General features: G+C 36.8%; 1 pseudogene; it reads right to left on the bottom strand.

The window, feature by feature from the left end:
- Positions 1-398: 398 nt before the first annotated feature.
- Positions 399-5,758, bottom strand: LOC109000810 (annotated as a pseudogene).
- Positions 5,759-6,054: the final 296 nt, after the last annotated feature.

Genomic DNA, 6,054 nt, shown 5'->3' with positions numbered 1-6,054 from the left:
ATTCGAGCACGATAAAATGTTTATTTGGGTTTGTATAAAATAGTTTTCAGTTTATATTGGTTTGATGCCTACGTTTGGTGTTTATGTCTATACGTAACCCTCAAGTGTCCACGGTGTTCTTTTGCCACAAGTGAGGGCTTTTTTAATAAAATTGTGATACTGTACTCTTCTCCACAAAAAAAAAAAAAAAAACTGAATGAGAATGCAGATATTACAGAGCACCTTTTGTGCGAGGCTAATCATTAATCCATAGAACCCTGCCATAAAATGTTTCATAATGGTTAGGACTATGCACAAATGTTGTATAAAATGTTTCTCAAGATTAGACTGCATAACTTATGAGAGTTAAATAGGTCTAGCAGGAAATGAATATGCAGTAAGATGATATTTTCCTCCTCTGAAGAAAGTTTTACTCTCTAAGTTTAACTATACTCGCAAAAAGAAATAGCAACTGTATGGGAAAATTATGGAAACAACACAATTTGTCATGACCCTTCCAAATAAAGTTACCAAGAAAATGGGAAAAAGGGTGAAAAAATAGTCACTACATAAACCCGAGCATAATGGCGAAAACACTATTGATTTACAAAGTGAAAAATACTCCAATGGCAAAGCTGAGGCTCTTTCTTGATGATTTCATAATGTTAACTAAGATTTGCTCAAGTATTCCTAATATATATAGTGCACAGTTCAATAACCTCATGCCATGGATTTTAATTGCACCATCTACCCCGACATGGATTATTGCACTCAACACCTGAATATTAGTCCAAAAGAGTATTTCTTCCTATTGAATTTCTGCTTTCCTATTCTGATTTTCATTTTCTGCAAGGCCGGTTTCAGAACTGGCTGTGGCAGGGAAAGGATCAACCAAGCTAGCAGCTATTGCTGCTTTCAAGTCCTCATCTTCAATTTCCGAAATCATTTCTACCTCCCTAGATGGAAGAGCCTGATCTGAAAGTTCTTGACTCAGAGTGATACTCTCAGGAGCCAGTGTTGGGTTGCAGGATTTGATTATCCTCTCAGCATCTTCAGGTGACAGCCACTGCCCATATCCATTTGAAGACTCTGAGGATGAGATGGGAAATTCTTTCGGGAAGTTTCCTCTCACCACAAAAATGCTCCAGCTGCACCCCTTTAGTGAGTCCAGATAGGCTGAAAGGTAAAATTTGGAAAGGTGCTGCATAGAGACTGTCAAAGTTATACCATTCTCCATTCACTTTCCTGATACAGAACCAGTGATCCTGCAAGTGACAGATAAATGCACTTTCCAACTCAGGGTCAACCTGGGCATGCTCGGCAACTGGAGAATCAAGGGGTATGACTTGCAAATCCCACACCTCTAAAGCATTTTGTAACACCTGCAAGAATGATTTTCTAATCAGTCAAGTCAATACCATATCGAATATTGGTTATCAGCCAAAAATAAGCTAAATAATATAGATCTCAGCCTAAGACTAAGTAAGTCGATCAAGAATTATTTCCAGCCCAACTGTAAGAGAGGACACCAATCTTTTTGTTATCACTTCAGATGGACACCTGGAGGCCTTTCTGAGGATTCCTAAATTAGACCAACTAATTTCTTGTACATTTTCCCTAGATTTTTAATCCTTTCTTTTTCCCCAAAATAAAATGTATTTTCAGCAGTCTGTTTTCTTATTGATTTTCATATAAATAAAAAGAAACTCTCTGCTACCATTCAGATGTATTCCAAGGCTTTCCAAAGATTTAAAAATAAGACCAAAAATAAAAATAAAAATAACCTGCATGACAATGTTACACGCGTTCAAGTGGTCTGGAGACTATAGGTTAGAGATAACTATCAAAATTTGAATTTAGTAAAATATTTTTTAACATTAAAAACCTGATAATGCTAGTTGGTGTAGCTCCAATCAGCATCGCTTCCAACCAAAAGCTGAAAAATGCTGAAATAGGCTTAATTTGAATGGCTAATATTAAACACACATTTTGTACAGAGTCAAAACACAGATGATCTCGTTCTAGCTTTTGCTCAACTCATACCCCAAACCCAACCCTAGAACAATGAAACCTTTTGTAATTGCAAGTCCATTACAAGAGCACAGTTTTTCACCCTCTGGCATATGACATCAAAACTGAATATGTACAGCAAAGATTTAGTTCTACAGACAGAATTTCGAAAGAGGTAAATGATTAATTATGTTTGTCTAGAACCTCCAAATACACCCAAGAAATGAGCAAAGTCAGGGCAAGGGACCTACGGCTTAGTGTCTTACGACCCCACAATCTTCCCTCTCTTTTCCTCATGACTCAACCATCCTCTGCTGACTCAACCATCCTCTGCTGTCATCATAATATGAATTCGTGAAGCATCTTATGTTACCTGCAACCATTTTCCAAATAAACCAACCCCAAGGCGCCCTTTTTCTCTTCCTCCTGAAAGAAGGGAAAAAACCCATTTGGTGACCGATTCTCATTAGAGTTACTCCTCTGTTCTCTCCTCATGAAAAACTTAGAAAAGTTAATAATTTTACTTCCCTTCCCTATAACCACTTCATCAAGCTAGGTCTAAACCACTTAAAAAAACAAGCTAGGTCTAAAGCATATAGTACACATGGTTTTTCTTAAAGAATATAGTTTAAATGATTAACTTCACATTTTCCTATAAGCTATTTAAGAAGTATACTTTACTTACCAAAAAAAAGATATTTAAGAACTATACTTCTCCCACTGAAACCAATAAAGGTGACGCATCAGAATTTCAGACCTCATTTTAACACTTTTTAGCTTCATCCCGCTAATAAATATTAATGATTCATTTAGTGTCTCAAGGGATGATGATAATTCCTTATAATCCAGTTTTTTATTATCTATCTGGAATTACTTTAAACTAGTTTCAACAACATCCGCTCTTGTCTGTAGTTGTCACACCCTAAATTCATTTTTTTTTTTTTTTTGGCACCGGTGTTTGGAAACAATGTCCCAACTAATCCCAGGGGTGCATAGGTCTTGGCAAAGAGTTTCCTGCAACTGTATCTCGGGTAATTCAAGGGAAAATCCTCCAGTCCAATGGCTCCTAGAGATTGTTTGCACCTAGGGGGATTTGAACCTTAGACTTGAGGGAGCATACCCCCGAGCCCAAAACCTTTACCACTTGAGCCAACCCCTAGGAGTTGTCACACCCTAAATTCTAGAGTTTCTATTTTAGAAAACTAAGGTTTCCTTTTAAATCTCAATCTAGGTATTTTTTATATGGATCCCAAAAGATTCATTGTAACTTGTTTGTTAATTTTAATACAAATTTTTGTGTTAGAAAAATAAAGGATGTTGGTTTAAAAGGGATTAAAGACTACCTAAAGGAAGTATAAAGAAAATAGAAATTCTTTGATAGATAATACCAGTCTACTTAGGGAAGAATTGAGCCTCTCCTATGGCACTTAGCTGTTAGGAGTCCTAGAGTCCTATTTCTTAAGCAGTTAAGAAGCTAGGTGTCACGACTCACAACATACCAATTTTCAAGTACCCTCTTTGTCCAGACTTTAAAAAAAAAAAAAAAAAGGACCATAGGACCTGAAAAAATTAGAACTGCTAATAGTCCAGAAAGCTTTGGCAACAAAACCTACGCTAGCTTCTTCAAGAAAATCAAACCTTAGCCTCTCCAGAAACCTTACACACTCTCTACCAGATCTGCCACCCCTACAGCAACCTATTTTCTCCAAACTTTCACCCGAAAATGAAGCCAAAGATTTACTTAAGGTGCTGCCAAGGCTGATGTCCCTCTCAAGCATCAAAACCCTAAGCCAAAACACAAGTGACGTCAATTCCAGATCTTTCATGCCTCTAAGGTAAGAGATTCCATGGTTTTTCCATAACTTGTACTCTCCAAATCTCTTGAAAACAAATCTCTAAGGCCACTTTTACATTCTGTCCAGATTTCCTTCAAGCCCTAACTCTAAGGAGAAATTCTTGTTCTTCTACTTGCTGCCCCACTTGAACGGTAAGTTGTTTTCAAGATCTACTTGAAGAAATTACTCAACAATAAAAAATCCAAAGTGGTAGTTTGACTTGAATTATTTTTCAATTCTCTAGACACACCAAACAGACGACATCAAACCCTAGAAGAGATCCCTAAAGGCTGCAAGTTGCTTTGCATATTCTAAACCAAGCAAAGGTGCAAGAACTTGATCCATATACTCAAGTTAAAAATGAACTTGATACATTGAACACCCTTGAATTTGGGCCAGAAATGTACAGAGTTGAAATTGGTTTCCATTTCATTTGAAAATAAACCACGTTTTTCAACAGGAATTCAAGAAAAAAATGACCACATCACTCCTAGTGCTATCTTTTAATTACCACTTACAGATTCAAGAAGCTTCAAATGATCCTCTAAATGCCAAAAGTTTGGGCTTTTAAATATGCATACCACTAAGATCAATCTGTAGCGAAAAGATGAGGAAATGGGAAAACCGTACTAAAAATCTTGTCAAAGGGATAGCATTAAATTGATACCGTGAATAGACTCTCAAGAAAAAGATCCAAAGTTTTTAGCATCAAATTTATTCATTTACTACAGCATAATAAAATGCTAAAAGGTGGGACCGTATTCACCACACCCACTAAAGTGGAGCTGGCATTGGTTAATCATCCTCGAGGACCATAACTGAAATCTCCACTAAATGTTAACATGATGCATGTACGCTAATTTTTAGCTAAGATTAGTTTTCTCTATACCGATGCATAAAGCTTCAATTTGTAGAATCTAAGGAACACCGAACGTCTAAATTTATCTCCTCCACTGTCCACTCTAGATCAAAGAATTCTGTACCATAGAGTTAATAAATATATCGCAAGCAGATCCTTATCATAAGATGCTAATTTTCTTTCTTTTTTTATTAAAGTAAAAAAGAAAACTTACTTCTTTTTCTTCTTCCCAAAACTTTTCGCAGCAAAACATGCAGATTTCAGTACTTTTTCCGAAAACAGAATAAGCTTAATCGTACATCCTGCAACACGTACACTAAACCCAATGCACTTACACGAACTAGCTTTGTGTAGTTCTTCATTACAATTTTTTCAAATTCCAATACAAAATATAATAAACAATTCAATTTTTTCAAATCTCAAAATAATAATAATATTAAAAAATAACATTCTAATAATATTTTATTATCCCAACTCAATTCATCTCAACTAACTTCAACATCCAAACACAAGCTAAAACCAAAAAAAGCAAAAATATCCACACTTCGATTTTTCCACAATATAGTTTTCCTCGGTTTCACAGGAAGCAAACAAGGGATAAGGAAAGAAAAAGTCATTTTCGTCAAGAGAAACAACGAAGTGGAACCTGGATACTGAAATCACCGTCCAAGGAGCCATTGTGAGACTCGGCGGAGTCGAAATCTCCGGAGGCGGAACCTCCTCCAAGCATCATCTGGCGCTCCTTGCGATCAAGAACGGAGGCCAATGCGGCCCAATCGAGTTCCGAGAAGAAAGGTCCCAGCAGCACCGCGTTCACGCAATTCACCGCGCACAGCTTCGCCTCCTGTACCTATGGTACAACATCCCTCCATTGCGCGCTCCCTCCATATATATATATTATATATATATATATATATATGTATATGTATGTATGTATATCAATCTCTAACTCAGAGACAAAAGCAGGAAAAATACAAGAAGAAACGGAAACTCTAAAATTAAAAGCAAAATCTGAGCATCTCTCCGTTCCCCGTGTCTTTGAGTTGGGATGTCAGAGAAGCCGACGAGGGGCAAAGAGCAGGGTCGTGATATATCGGTTATAGTCTCTACTCAGTTCGCGGCTCTGACGTTATGACTCATCACTTGCAAACAAACATCTGCCACGTATCAAAAGGAAAATACCTACAAACGACATGCCGTTTTCTCACAGAATTGTAGCCATTGAACGACATTAAACATGAGTTCTGTTATTTACAAAGTGGCATGCTCACGCTATTATCAAGATTCAAAAGTAACCGATACATGTATTGTTGTAAATTCTGAACAAAACAGTTAAGAATTTATCTGAATCAACCTCATCTTATTCAAAAC

Source organism: Juglans regia, chromosome 4 (assembly GCF_001411555.2).
Source record: "Juglans regia cultivar Chandler chromosome 4, Walnut 2.0, whole genome shotgun sequence".
Lineage (NCBI taxonomy): Eukaryota > Viridiplantae > Streptophyta > Magnoliopsida > Fagales > Juglandaceae > Juglans > Juglans regia.
Note: the sequence above shows the minus strand (reverse complement) of the source record. Positions and strands in the feature narration are given on the sequence as shown.